This window comes from Crotalus tigris, unplaced genomic scaffold, assembly GCF_016545835.1.
Source record: "Crotalus tigris isolate CLP2741 ecotype Arizona unplaced genomic scaffold, ASM1654583v1 scf7180000023599.357617, whole genome shotgun sequence".
Classification (NCBI taxonomy): domain Eukaryota; kingdom Metazoa; phylum Chordata; class Lepidosauria; order Squamata; family Viperidae; genus Crotalus; species Crotalus tigris.
The window spans coordinates 262,488-277,942 of NW_024100069.1; the positions used below are offsets into that span (position 1 = coordinate 262,488).

At 40.8% G+C, this 15,455-nt stretch overlaps 1 long non-coding RNA gene across 1 annotated transcript; it reads left to right on the forward strand.

Annotated features, from left to right (window-relative positions):
* The first annotated feature begins 1,794 nt into the window (after positions 1 to 1,794).
* LOC120297214 lies at positions 1,795 to 14,297 on the forward strand. Its single transcript, XR_005553732.1, has 3 exons — positions 1,795 to 7,658; positions 10,818 to 10,994; positions 12,794 to 14,297. It is a non-coding gene; the product is annotated as an uncharacterized LOC120297214 (long non-coding RNA).
* Positions 14,298 to 15,455: the final 1,158 nt, after the last annotated feature.

The following is a 15,455-nucleotide window of genomic DNA, read 5'->3' on the forward strand; positions in this document are numbered from 1 at the left end:
CTCCCAGCCTCCTCTGCCTTTGCAGAGAGAGACAGAGACAGAGAGAGGCAATTGCACTTCCCTGCTTCTCTCTCTCTGTGTCTGTGTGTGTGTGTCTGGGTGTGTGTGTGTGTTGTGTGTGTGTGTGTGTGTGTGTGTGTGTGTGTGTGTGTGTGTGTCTTTGCTGCATCTCTGAAGGAAGCAGGAAGCAGGAAGGGCAGGAGAGAGCTAGCTAGCCCAGCTAGGCTGACTCAGGAATTCTGGGAGTTGAAGTCCATGAGTCATAAAAGAGACGAGGTTGCCTACCCCGGAGGTTGTTGGACAACAGCTTGAAGCTTGCCAGGTGAGCAGCAGATAGGAGGGGGGGGAGAAAGAGAGAGAGAGAAAGAGAGAGAGAGGGAGAGAGAGAGTGTGGGGGAAGAGGAGTGGCAGACCAAGGGCAGATAGAGAGGGAGGGAGGGAGAGACCCTTTTGACATCTAAAATGAAGATAACACTGCATATATCCTTTTTTTACCTGTGTGTGTATGTAATTTTATTCTCTTAAAGCATTCTCTTGGTGATCATTGTTTTAATAGTATGGATATTCCCAAGAGTCATATTTTTACTTTTATTTTTAATGTGTATATGTGTGTGTGTGTCTGTGTGTGTGTGTGTGTGTACACACACACATATACACATACACATACACACACACACACACACACACTCATATACATACACACACCTATAATAAAGGTAAAAAAGGATATATGCAGTGTTATCTTCATTTTAGATATCAAAAGGGTTTTGCGACTCCCAGTGTTTTGTTTTTGGTGGGAAACGGGTCCAAGTGGCTCTTTGCATGTTTTGGGTTGCCTACCCCTGAACTATACTATCAATCAAAACCATAACACATTTTAACTCCCCCAACAAATATTAACAAATTAAGTCAAAAATAGTAAAATAATTAAAACTAATAATAATTATCTAGAATCTACTCAAAAGCAAGATAATACTTTTCAATCTCATATTTCTTCTGAATATAATCAATCCATCTTCTCCAAACCATAATATATTTTTCTTGTGAATGATCCTTCAAATAGGCGGAGATTTTCGCCATATCTGCTAAATTAGACACTTTAAGTATCCATTCTTCCAAAGTAGGCAATAAGTTTTTCTTCCAATATTGCCCCACCAATAATCTTGCAGCTGTTATAAGGTTCAACATCAAATTAATTTCTTTAACATCAAAATCTACAATAATACCCAACAAAAACAATTGCGGAGTAAACTTTATTTTTCTCTTAAAGCAACAGCCAACACCTTGAATTGTACCCAGAAGCCTACTAGCAGCCAGTGTCACTCTCAGAGCAGGAGTATCATGTGGTAGGTCGGAGAAGTTGCGCCTTTCCAGATTTTGTAACTTTCAGTAATATCTCTTTTAATCTGGCCAAGGTGACCGTAAGTAGAAAACTAACCTTGGCTTCCTTTTCTGTTCTTGTTTGGTGTTTCTAAAATCTCACCTTGTCCTTAAGTATTTCACTTCAAGACAGCTTGCCAAGAGTTTGTCAGGAAAGAGCAAATTTGCGCACCTGGCCATTAGGGTTTCTCAATATCTCTGCAGTGGAGAAGGAGACTGGAGGGTAGCACCGGAGGATAATAGAAAGAGTATGGACAAGGGTGGTGCTGGACTGGAAGGGAGGGAAATAAAACAATTCCACGATATTAATTGACATTGTTTGGTGATCGGGTTTCAAGATAAGGACAATTGGAAAGGCTTGAGGAATGTAGAAAGATAATGCTTGAGAGAACCTCCTTGTTGAATTTCCAAATGCCTCTTCTGAAAAAGAATGAGAAAGAAATAAGAAACGAAGCAAGCTATATAAGTAATATTTAGCTTCAGAATAGATTGTTTAGTTTGTATTTCATAAGCCTGGCAGTCAAAGGAATGAAGAAACTATATATTTTGAGGCTCACAAAACCTTTGCTAAAAGCTATTTAGAGCCATGAAATCTTCCCATTTCTACTTCAGATGCTCTCAATGGATAGGAAGACTGATCCATTGAAGTTCGTTTTTTATTATTATGGTTGGTCACACGATCAGTTAGATCAGTGTTTCTCAACCTTGACAATTTTAAGGCATGTGGACTTCAACTCCCAGAATTCCACATGCCTTAAAATTGTCATGGTTGAGAAACACTGAGTTAGATGTTTAGATTAGATTTAGCATTTTTATCCACCGGTCAAGGATCTAGGATATGCGGATGTTGTTGCTTGATAGTTTTAAAGGTATTGTCACAGGATGTAAGCTGTTCCAAGTAAAGTTGCCTTGTGCAATTGATTGATGGGGATTTTGTCAATGCTGATAGTGTTCAAGCAATGCTCTAAATTGGGAGACCCCAACCCCCAGTCCATGGACCGGTACCGGGCCATGGCATGCCAGCAACCAGTCCGCAACAAACAAGCAAAACCCCATCCATGGGATGCAGGCAGCACACAAAACCACACACCCTCCAGTCCGTGGAAAAACCTTTCTCTACAGAAGTGGTCCCTGGTGCCCAAAAGGTTGGGGATCTCTGCTCTAAATGTTTTGGGATTGTACTTAGTGTGCCTACAGTTGTAACTATCTTCGCTTTCCTTTGCCATGGCCATTCTACTTCTATTTACAGGGCTTTGTATTTTGTGATTTCTTCCAGTTCTTTCTCTTCTAGTCTGTTGTCTCCAGGTACTGCCACATCCACTATCCAGACATTTTTGGCTTTTTTATCAACAATTGTAAGTTTGGTGTGTTATATGACCAGTCTGTTTGAATTCTAAAGTATCAGGGCATTTTAGCTTCTTCATTTTCTATGACTTCATCTACTTTGTGATCCTACCACTTCTTGCTTGCAGGTAAGTGGTATTTCTTGCATATATTCCACGGTTGCTAGTTTGTCATACTGTTGTTTGTGGTCAATCTGTGCAAGCTTCCTGTAACAGTTAACTAGGTGGTCCATTGTTTCTTCAGCTTCTTTGCAGAGGTGGCATTTGCTGTCTGTTGCTATCTTCTCAATTCTGGCTTTGTATGCATTTGTTCTTAAGTTAGAACAGCTAGAATTAGCCCCTGGGCTCTTTCTTCAACTTTCCTGCTCTTAGTCATTGCCAGGTCTTGTTATCTGCTTTGCCTGCTAGTTTTTTTAAGGCACTGGCTATATAATACTTTGCCTTGCCTTGTCTCTTTTCTACTCTTGATTTGGTCATTTTTGTAGGCCAATTTGGTCTTGCCAATAAGCCTTCATGGTGCTCTAACTTCAGTGCATCTTCTTTTATGTTCTTCAGATATTCTTCCAATGCCCTTTTTAAATCTTTCAGCTGTCTGGTGTACTTTCAACATTCCATCCTTGCTAATTGGTAAGTAGTCAGTCAATGTTGCTGCATATATGAAGGGCATGAGTCATTATTCAGGAGTCATTATATTGTATATGAAACAACCAAATACTAATAGGACTAATAGGACAGGTGCCTACTTTGCTTGCATAAAAATATATAAAAGTATATAAAATGAATAGTGACTAATCTATAGGGTAGAACTAATGCATCTTTGACAGTCATAATGAGCAGGGGGTTGGACTAGATGACCTCTAAGGTCCCTTCCAACTATTATCATTATCTATTGTCATCAGTACCTCCTTACTGAATCATTAACTTTACAACTTTGTTCACAAAGTCAGTATAATATGAGGTTAAAGTGGACTTAAGATAATCTTAAGGAGAGTCAGGCTTAAGTCTACCCTCAGCCATGGGATCTGTGAGGTAACTTTTTCACTGATAACCTACAACAGGGATGTCAAACTTGCAAAGTCATGTGATGTCATGACATATTGCGACTTTTTTTGCCATTGCCGGCAATGGAGTGGCCGCGGTTTCGCTATGATGCATCCAGCCCACGGGTCAGCAGTTTGACACCCCGACCTACAATATATGAATGTTGAGAGGATAAAATCAGGGTCCAAATCTGAGCTTCTATACAAAAGAAGATAAATGTAACAAATAAATAATCAAAAAATCCAATGCATCTACAAATTCAACATTGCAAAATCTGTTCCATTGCAAATAATATGTCAAAAATGACCATCCTATGTTGAGGTTTTTTGGTAGCCTATTTACTTCAGCTTAAGTTGTATCCTAAATACTGGCCTTACAGCATGTTTCCCTGCTGGCAACAACTGAGGCACTGAAAAAGAAGCAGAAAAAAGGAAGACATCTAGTTATGAAGCATTAACTTCATATTAAGTTTATGGAGTGGAAAGCAAGACCACAATGTAGGACTTTGTCAGCAGCTTCCCAAAGTAGGGAAACACATTTATACGAAACATCCCACATATTTATACAAAAATATTACATTGAAAATTCTACTGTAATGTTAATAGTTTCTAAAGATGGGCTTTTTGAAGTCCCATCCATTTCCGAAATCAATCTGGGTTGGGAGTCAGAGCTTGAAGGCTGTGGGTGATAATCTCCCTTCTCCAAAAATCCTGGCAAAAGTCTTGTGTGTTTTCTCCAAAGGAACTCTGTTGGGTTGCTGTTGCTTTCATAAAGGCCATTCTGCCTTCCATTTGTTTCTCCTCTAATGATCTTGCCTCATAGCTTCCAAATTGTTTAATTGGTGAGCAATTATCCATTACATACAATGATTCCATCCTGGCAAATGGCTGGTGTCACTAAAAGGTATTTTGAGCCAGGGAATGCATGTTTTCCCTGGGTGCTGAGATATTGAATGGAGCCTGTTATTTAGAATATTGTGTTCCATGGATTGCCCCTAAGTAATTACCAATGAGCAATAGCTGGTGAGCACATAGCCTGGTAATGGAAGCAACCTGTAGCTTGAAGAGAGAGAGAGAGGTAGGGGAATTGCTTTTAGCTGTCTCTGAGCAGCACCTCAGTACCCTTTTCCCACCAGTGATAGGCATTGTTAATATAACACCAGCCTTTCAGATTGCTGCTGTAGCTGCTCTCCTGTGGTGCCATCTTAGACAAGATCTCATCACATAACAGTGGCATTCCCCAATTCAGTGCTATCAGGGTATGTGGGAGACCCATGGACCTATGTTCTGGAATTCATAATCTCAATACATTTGGAGAGTATTGGCTACTCATCTGAGAAAACTTGCATGTGATATTGGTGCTCCTTGTCATCTCAGGGAACCCCTTTTCTCTATGGCGAGCCAAGAAAGAGAAATACAGCGGAGACATATCTTGGAGGAAAAGATAACGGTCTTAATTTGCCTCTTAGATTTATCTGAAGAAAATGCTTTAGGCCTCCTCCTAACAGGGTCAGCTATGGAAAAAATTGTCATTTTGATTCCAAAGCAGCTTGTGATATTTTTTTTAATGATTTTCTCAGGTTCCCAGTGTACAGCCATCCATTTCCTACGACACCAACACTGTTCTTTTCACCCATTGTTGTTACATTATACAAGTGTTGATATCACCAAGGACAAAAGTTTTCTAGCTGATGATTCTTATTATTTTAAAAAATATATTGAATAGAAATGGCCCCTACTGGTCAGCTCAAATTTCTAATGGCTCAAATTTTCCAACATCAGAGCAAGTTGGGTAATATGTTTTGTTCAGCTCTGCAACTTTGACATCTGAGAAATGTTCAGTTATTTTATCTATCACTGACAAGGTCATTTAATATATTATGTTAAGTGAAATGTGAATTTACTATTGAATCTACACTCTGATCTTTGAAACAGCTGAGCCATTAAGGCTACCATATATACACTGCAAAAATCTGGATGAGCACTAGAGAGCAGCAGAACACCAGAGTTTCCAGTATCAGAACTGTTCAATTCCTTCTTTGCGTCTGTCTTCACACAAAAGGAAAAAATAGTCCAACCTACTCAAAGCAGCACCACGGGAGACAAAGAAGGTATTCAGATCAAAATAGCAAGAAATTGCTAAGAGTGCACTTATATACTCTAGACAAGTTCAAATTGACAGGACTGGGTGATTTACATCCCAGGGTTCTGAAGGAGCTAGCAAATGAGATCTCAGAACCACTGAACAAAATCTTTCAGAGTTCCTGGAGCATGGTGGAACTGCCTAAGGACTAGAAAAGAACTGATGTGGTTCCAGTCTTGAAAAAGGGGGGAAGCTACAGACCAATCAGCTTAACATCAATAGCAGTAAAAATCCAGGAAAAGATAATCAAAGAGCAGATTTATGATCAACTATAAACAAACAAAATGATTACTAGAAGCCAGCAAGGATTTGTTAAGAACAGATCACACCAGACAAACCTTATTATCTTCTGTGATAAAGTAACTAAATTGTGGACAAAGTGTGCTTGGACTTCGGTAAGGCATTAGACAAAGTAGACCACAACCTACTTCTTGGTAAGATAGAACAATGTGAGCTGGGCAGTACCACCACCAGATGGATTTGCAGTTGGCTGACCAACTATGCTCAGTGTGTTAGTCCTCAATGGAGCTGCATCTACATGGAGGGAAGTATGCAGTGGGATACCTCAGGGTTCTGTCTTAGACTCAGTATTCTTCTACATCTTAATACATGATTTAGATGAGTGGATAGACAGGGAACTCATCAGATTTGCAGATGACACCAAGCTGGGGAGAATTGCTAACACTTTGGAAGATAGACTCAAGATTCAAAAGGATCTTGACGGACTGAAGCATTGAATCATAGCCAACAAGTTCAGTGGTAAGAAAAGTAAGGTCCTGCACATTTCCTTAAGGTGGAAACGCTTCCCTTTTGTTTCTGCCCAACCCAAGGATCTCTCCCAGCTGTTGATTTTAAGAGCTCCCCTTTGCCCCTGGAATGTCAGAAAACTAAACCAGAATGAAATTTGCCAGCTCCTATCCTGCCATTATTTCCTTTATTTCCACTCGCTCTCATAACTTCTTCCTAGCAGATGGGTAACAAAACCTAACATCTTGTGCAACTTGAGCCTCTTTCTGGACAGAATCAGAATTAATAATATTTTGTAAGGTTGGCACAGTAGAGAACTGTCTCACTCATTACTGGGAATAAGATGAAGGTAATATAAGAACACAAGAGGAAAAAATGTTAAATGCAAACGAGGAGTCCATTTTCGTAATAGTGTTTTATAGTTTCTTAGAACATCACTCAGCTGTTAGAAAGTCTGCTTTCATTACTCTTATACATGCACAACAATGTTGGGTGATGCTGTAAGATACCCTAAGGTAGGGCTTTTCAACCAGTGGTACACGTACCACTTGTGGTACATTAACGAGTGGCATGTGGTTCGCAACCCTGCCTAGCCAAGTGTAGTGGGGAAGGGAAAGAGCCAGCGCAGGCAAGGACTTACTGTAAGAGAATCCTCTGGAGCTGCTGGGGTGAGGCAAAGGCTCCAGGCTCACTTCTGGCTCACCCTCCCCCATGAGAAAGGGGAAGGAGGGGGGCGGAGACAGGAGAGGCTATAAAAGGAGGCAGTTAGGGTGGGAGAGAGAAAAAAAAGAAGTAGCCTTGGGAGGACGAGGTGTCAGCTTTAGCTGCACCAAAGGGGAAGGATGAGGGTAGGGGAAAGAGGAGAGGAGATCAAGCAGGCCGGTCATGAGCCAATCTACAACTTTTGTGGCAGCCACCTGTGCTGGCAGCAACAAACAGGCAAGAAATGCAGCAGGAGAGGGATTGCCCTACACGAGGAATGAAGAAAGGTAGCATCAGCTGGAGGTGAGACACTGAGGGAGATGGAGAGTGGAAGGATTCTTATGTGCTTTTGTGACTTTGAAGTTCTGGGATTTGTGCAATGAGGGCTTTGTGTTCTTAAGGAGTGTTTGGCAATTTCTATTTGGCTGATGGCTGATGTCTCCCATTAGCTTCTATTGCTCTACGGTTGTTAGCTGTAAGTTTTGCTGCAAGGGATTTTGAAGTATTTTTCTCTTGAATGGATTTTGCCTGTAGCATTCTTTTACTTATGAATGGAGCCATTTGGGGAGACTGCCTTAGCCAGCAGCCAATACTTACTACATTTTTTTTCTTAAGTGCCAGCTGCACTCCTTAACTTTCCCTTCTAGCCAGTAGCTAATTCTTAAAGGGGAATGTGCCTTTTTAAGCTAGTTCACTCAACAGCTTGTCTTTTCTGTCTCTGGAGGCTTTTCCTTGTTTGATGAATATATGGAAGAGGGAAAATATGAGGGGGGTTCAAATTCTTCCTTATGAAGGAGGTGGGCATGAGAAAGAGGGAGGCAGGAAAGGAGGGAGGGAGCAGCCCTGCCATTGACTTTGCTTGTCAAAAGGTTGCAAAAGGGGATCACATGACCCTCGGACACTGACCATCATAAATATGAATCAGTTGCCAAGCATCCAAATATAAATCACATGACCCTGGGCATGCTGCAATGGTCATAAGTGTGAAAAATGGTCACAAGTCATTTCAGTGCAATTGCAACTTTGAACAGGGTTTTTTTTTTTTTTGGTCATCAAGTTTTTGACATCTTGCTAGGTAGTACTCGAATATTGCCATATCCTAAAAGTGGTACAATCAATGAAAAGGTTGAAAAGCCCTGCCCTAAGGTATAAGAAACCAAATGGCCATAGGAAGACAGCTACTTGTCTGGTTGATCATAAAAAATTTGTATGCATAGAACAAGAGTAAAGGAAAGGATAAACAGAAAAAAGGGAAAAAAGCATTTAAAAATAAAATACAAATGAATGAACAAAATAATAAAAAATATCACGCAGGCAATAGTTTCCTACTATATCATTACCTAGTGATAAATACTATATCATTTTAAAAGACTTAGAATCACTTTAAAATTTTAAGATGAAAGTGAATATCAAAAACCATGGACAGTACAGTAAAAATCACCAAATAAATTTGATCCATTGTCAAGAAATCAGCCAAAGTGATTTAAATGAATTCAGATTTACTGCAGGCTAACACTCTCTACAAGAATATGAATTACTAATGGTGAAAGCAAATTGGTGGTAGATAAAAGTCAATGGAATTCAAGATGGGCTGGACATAGATGTCTTGTGTGCATGAAGGGACTCAAGATTGGTGACGCATTTGACCTCTCCCTCTGGCTTAGCCTGGTCATCTCCTACATCCATTTTACTAAGAATCTATTCATATTTAGATATACTGTAAAATTAAAATAAAGACTCTATCCATAGAAAAACACACCTTTTGGATGGAGCACAAATTCACATATTAAATTATAGTCTAGGAATCAAATTCTATGTCAAATTTTCTTTAATCTAGACAACAATGGTTCACCATTCTTCTATTAAAGAGCTCAAACAACCTTTCCAACAAGAACCATGTAATATCCTTCCATCAATTAACTTATATAAAAGCTCATTTGATATACTGTAAAGGAATACATGGTTTAATAAAGTTTGTATGAATAGTGCAAGTTGAACATTATAAATTTGTTTCATTCTAATATTATTTCCTAGCATTATTGAGCTTTACAACATTGCTGCCAAATGTGAAAAACTGATCTGATCTGCTCATTACATTTCCATCAATTTTGGAGGGGAATGAATTAGGTAGTTTACCAATCAGGACTGGAAGAATATACCAATGGTAAAATATGCCATTTTTTTCTGGAAATCTCATATCTGAAGTTCCAGGTTCTCATGTATGTAGACAATTGATGGATATCAATTTTGACTGACAACATAAAGGGGCTGCAATTGTGGTGAATATCTGTAGCTCGGGTGTGGGCTGAGGGTGAAGGTTCATTCTTCCACCTGACCCATCTCAAGACCTACTGACCACACAAAGCCCTTATAAGCAGAAGAAAACTGACATTGGCATCCCATAAAATCCACTGAAAATGTTACGTAGCCTGGTAATGAAGCATTCGGAAACCAATCCACAAATTCAGAGAATGATCCTTCACCCTCATAAAGGGTGCTATTTAGCCAGAGTGATTCTGTTAAGAAGTTATATGATTCCTTCCACTGGAAATTTACCTAGGTGCACAACATTATTTATTTTTATGATTTTAAGACTACCCAACTCCACAAAGACTCTGGACAGCTTACAATGTTTTTTTTTAATACACATTACAAATGGAAAACACAGACATCCAGGGAAACCCACAGAAATAATAACTAAAAGATGACTAGAGGTTCCATAGATACCCTAAGTCCAGGTGTAGGAGCAGAGCCAGATCTTCAGAAACTTATAGAAAATATGGAGACTTGGAGCCATATCTATCTCTGAGAAGAGGGGATACTGTTCCAGAAGGCAACAGGATTGTGCTTGCTGTTTTTTTCCATCTAAATTTGCCCAGATTTTTTTATGTTTTTAGGTGTTCAAATTAGCAGGATTGCTAATCTTTGTACAAAAATAGCATAATGACAGATAGAAAACAATGGTAGAAAGTTTGTGAGTGGACTTGAAAAGGATCTTTTCAATCCCAGCTCAGTTAATGTCCCAGCTTTTGAAGTCCACTCATCTTAAATTTGTCAAGGTTGAGAAATACCATTTTAGAACATTATTGTTGTTGCTGTTGCCTTTGCTAGTACTGTATCTTCATCCTCTTCCGGGCTTACCACTGATACATACCTCTGATACCTGACAATAAATAGTTGGCAAGATCCCAAAACCTCCATGCTTGTTTCAGCATGTAGATGAGAGTAACCACGGGGCATTAAGTTCCTGGCTTTCCCAGTCATTATGATGGGGGTATCAATACTTACAACTTTAGCTTGTGTTGGAACAGACCAGAATACTACAATACTATAAATGTTTTAGAAAATTAAATTTTGGTCTTTTACAGGAATCACTTGAAAAATCTATTTCTCAAAATCTAATTCTTTCACTACAGATCTTTATTGGTTTATTTTAATGATTTTGTTTGCCTCCCCTCTTAGTCTGGGAGCTTAATGTGGAATATGGGACAAGAAGTAACTGATGGAAAATTATTAAAGAGAGATCCAATCTAGAACTAAGGAGAAATTTCCTGACAGTGACAACAAATAGTCGGTGAAATAGCTTACCTCCTGAAATTGTGGGTGCTCCTTCACTGGAGGCTTTCAAGAAGAGATTGTGTAAGCATTTGTCTAATATAATATAGGGTCTCTTGTTCGAGCAGGGGGTTTGACTAGATCTCCAAACTCCCTTCCAACCCTGTTCTATATAATTTTTCAATCCTATTTAGTAACAACTGTTAGAGCTTTTCCCACTGCTGACTCAAAATTCTCTCTATCCATCCTTGAGTCAACACAAAATAATGCAAACCATAAATCTCCCTCTCCCTTTGTCAATCTTTTCTAGTCTCAACTTCCAAACTGTGTACCACTTGCTTTAGATGGAATGATTGGTTTTCTGCTCTGATTTTGCTGAGACTTCTTGATGAAGAGAGAAAAACAAAGAGTTAAATGACTTAGAAAGGAAAGCAACATTGCCATTTTTACCAAGGGTCTACCAACCCAATGAGAAGGAGTACAAACCCTAACACCTTTTAGCTAGGAAGGCCTGCAGGGCACCACATATTAAACAGGATAACATCTCAGTAGGAAGAGAGTTAGATTGGTGTGATGATGAGGGCATCCAGTCTAGAATCCTGGAGATTGTGATTTCTGCTCCTACCTTAGGCACAAAAAACAGCTGGGTGACCTTGAGCAAGTCACATTCTCTCAGCCATAGGAAGGAGGCAATGGCACAACACTTCTGAAAGCTTGCTAAGAAAACTTGAGGAATTACTCCATGCAATTGTCAGGAGTCAACATTGATTTGGAAGCATGCACACACTCATATCTCGGTAGGAGAACCCAATATCTTTTGGTGTCAAAATTCAGCCCCAATGTAAAAAATCTTTAGGATTCGTTGAACATTCCCTTCTCTTCTCAACAGCTTTGAATTCCATTTCATTATCAGAAATAGTGAAGGAATTTGGGGTGGGAAGATGGAAGAAAGAAGGCCAGGACATACAGCTTTATATTTTTTGGGGGGGAGTGCTTCCTTTAATCCAGTGGTTCTCAACCTTTTTAATGCTGTGACCCCAACCGGTCATAAGTCGAGGACTACCCAACCGGTCGTAAGTCAAGGACTACCCAACCGGTCGTAAGTCAAGGACTTTCCCTGCCCGGGAGCGCCGCACATGCGTGGTGCCGCCTCCTGTGCCAGCCGAGGCATAGCTAGCAAGGGGCAGCGACGGCGCAGGGCGACCACTGGCTGGGCCACCAGCTGGCCCAGCCCAAGGGAGGTAAGGCACCCGCCGGGCCCCACACGCGCCAGCAACCCTCCCTGCGCCCGCCGGCCTCCCACCTCCCACCCCTGGCACTCTTTTACTTACATTTTTAGTAGTTCCTCAGCAGGGAGGGGTGGAAGCTTCCAGACAGCTCGTCTTCGCTGCAGACAACTTGCAGCACTGTTTACAGACTGGGGCTTTTGGCGGGCTCAGCAGGGCAGAGACAGCCTGGACAATTCCTATTGGCTTTTGAAAGCCAATAGAATTAGACTCTATTCAAGAGAGTCTATTCTATTAGCTTTCAAAAGCCAATAGAATAAAAGGGAGGAACACAGCTAAGGAAAAGGGGGAAAAAATGGCGGACTGCGTTGTTTGGCGACCCCCGTGAAATGGTCGTTCGACCCCAAATGGGGTCGCGACCCACAGGTTGAGAACCGCTGCTTTAATCTTTCCTTGATCTGGCATCTCTCCTATCATGCTGGTGAGCTTGTCTTTTCACCACCAGCTCTGGTGTCTCAGCCTTTTCCCATGTTGCTTCTTCTTGCTGATGTTGCTTTAATTTAATTTTCTTTTTAAATCAAGTCCCATCTCAGAAAATTGTATGTGGAAGGAAACCCCACTGGTCCACCCATACTTGTTTCTTTTTTTCTTCCCCAGATTCAGGAATGGACTGAACTCAAATTTCTGAGCAAAAGGACAAATACAAGAAGGCAGCCAGGAGTAAATAACACCGGATTTAAAATAAATAAATAGCTGTTCTGCACGTCTCCTTGGAAACGGGCAATACTCCTTAGTGCTTGGTGGAGGGAAGGGATTTATACCTCTTTTGTTTCAAATGAAAACAAATGATATTAAGGAACTGGAGAGGGAGGGGGAGAGAAAGAGGGGGGAAATGTGCATGTGTCAGGAGGAGGCAGCTAAGAGCAGGAAAATCCTTCTGCAGTCACTGGCACAGCTAAAGGGGCTGTTTCTTCCCCTCATTCTCTTACTTTTCTCCCCTGCTTGGAAGACGGATGGGGGCCGAAATTGTCCAAGCTTCAGGTAAATTTTGCTTTTCCCAGATGTGCGCAGAAAAGAGAAAAACAAAAGTTCTTCTGGCCAACTTTTGAGGGTTAGATAACAGCAAAAAGCAATGGCTCAGGCTGAAAATAAATGTATTAAAATAAAATTAAAATAAATAAAATTATTAAAATTAAATAGCGATCTTTAGTGGTCTTTGATTCATGAAATTTTTGAGTAAGGGAGTAACTGTGTTCTCACAATCCATTTAACCAGACACAGCATCTTAAGTTTGGTCAGTTTTAACCTTAACTTATCCTGCATTTAGCTCTCTCTCTCTCACTCTCTCTTTCTCTTTCTCTCACTCTCTCACTCTCTCACTCTCTCGCTCTCCCTCCCTCCCTCTCTCTGTGACTTTAGAGCAGGGGTCTTCTTGGTCCTGGCTGAGGAATTCTGGGAGTTGAAGTCCACAAGTCATAAAAGGGCTAAGTTTGAAGACCCCTGCTTTAGAGTTCAACAAGACTTGAAGGTCCAGAAAATGGGCTATCCTACCAGGATAAGCAAGTTAGCATATTGTGTGAACACAGCCACAGTTTCAGTGAAGTCCTTTAGCAGCTTCCAGCCACCTTCACTCCCAGATCAGATAGATACCTTCATCTTCACTGCACCACCCTCTTTCTCCATCAAGCAGAAGAAGTCTATTGTCTCTCCTGTGTGCATTTTTTGGCCGCCCTTTCCACAGTCACGGGGTGTGGCAGCACAGGCATGCTGAGTTCTCTTGCATAATAATAATACTGCAGCAGCAATACTGCAAATAATACTGCAGCAGCTGCTGCTACAGAAATGCAACATCTGGAGAACAGGAAGCTGTGGTCCACATGGCAAAAACATCACCTGTTAACCTGTTGCTGCAAGTGCAGCAAAGAGCATGGTGATATTCTAGAGCAGTGTTTCTCAACCCATGACAACTTGAAAATGTGTAGACTCCAACTCCTGAAAATCCCCAGAAAGCAAAGCCAGCTAGGGAATTCTGGGAGATGAAGTCCATATACTTTAGATTGAGAAATGCTGTTCTAAAGCCTAACCAATCGTTACAGTATGATCACATAGCTTTCCTGACTACAGCCTGGTTCACCAGTGGCACAATACCTCTGAAAGGGAAATATTGTCACTACCTATATCGGGTAGGCAACCTTGGCTCTTTTATGACTCGTGGATTTTAACTCTCAGAATTCCTGAGCCAGCCTGGCTGGCTCAGAAATTCTGTGAGTTGAAGTCCACGAGTCATAAAAGAGCCAAGGTTGCCTACCCCTGACCTATATTCAAATGATTGTTGTGGGGGAGGGACAGCTGTGTATATATGCAACATTTTCAGTTGATGTATTTGCACAACACTCTTGACCTATTTTTGGATGGAGCCATTAGTTCCAGGGACTGCACACACTAGATAGAATCATAAACTAACTGAGGGTTTGCCTTACATGCTTATTCAGCAAAAAGACTAACCACGCTTAAGAGTAAACAAGCATGTGTGAATACAGCCTGTCAGTCTTTTCCTGACCTGGTAAAGTGGGTTCTGTGAGCATGCCCACAATATAATATGCTCACAGGGCTATACATATGTCTGGTTAATATTGATCTGTGAGTGCTTCTGAGGTGATCAGGACTGGTCTTTGAGTGTTCCTAAAGAGAAATATGTGCAGGATTCCTTCACCTTGTAAAAAAAAATTGGCTAAGCACATTTACCTCCCATTCTTTCCAATGTGCCAGACCTTGTCTGCTCCTTTGCAGGTTCCCAGCACAGCAATTCCACTCACTTTTCTCCTTGGTTGACCAATGGAAGATGATGATGATGATGATGATTGATCATCGCACAGTCAGATGGTCTGACTGGATTTGGCATTTTTGTCTACCTATCGAGTCCTTCCCAAGGACCTGGGATAGGCAGATGTGGATATTTGATGGTATTACAGATATCGTTGCAGGATGGAAGCAGTTCCTAGTAAGGCCGCCTTTTGCAATTGACTAATGGCAAATTTGTCAATGCCAATGATGTTCAAGTGGTGCTCCAGTTGTTTTGGGATTGCACCCAAGGAGCCTATTACTATTGGTACTACGCTTGCTTGCCTTTGCCACAGTCTTTCTGTTTCTATTTGTAGGTCTTTATATTTTGTTATCTTCTTCAGTTCTTTCTCGTCTATTCTGCTGTCTCCAGACTTTTTTGTCTTTCTTATGGACAGTTGTTAAGTCCGGGGTGTTATGTTGCAGGTGCATGATTGCCATTATTTTTCTGGTCTTCCTATCCATTGCTTTTAGTTCT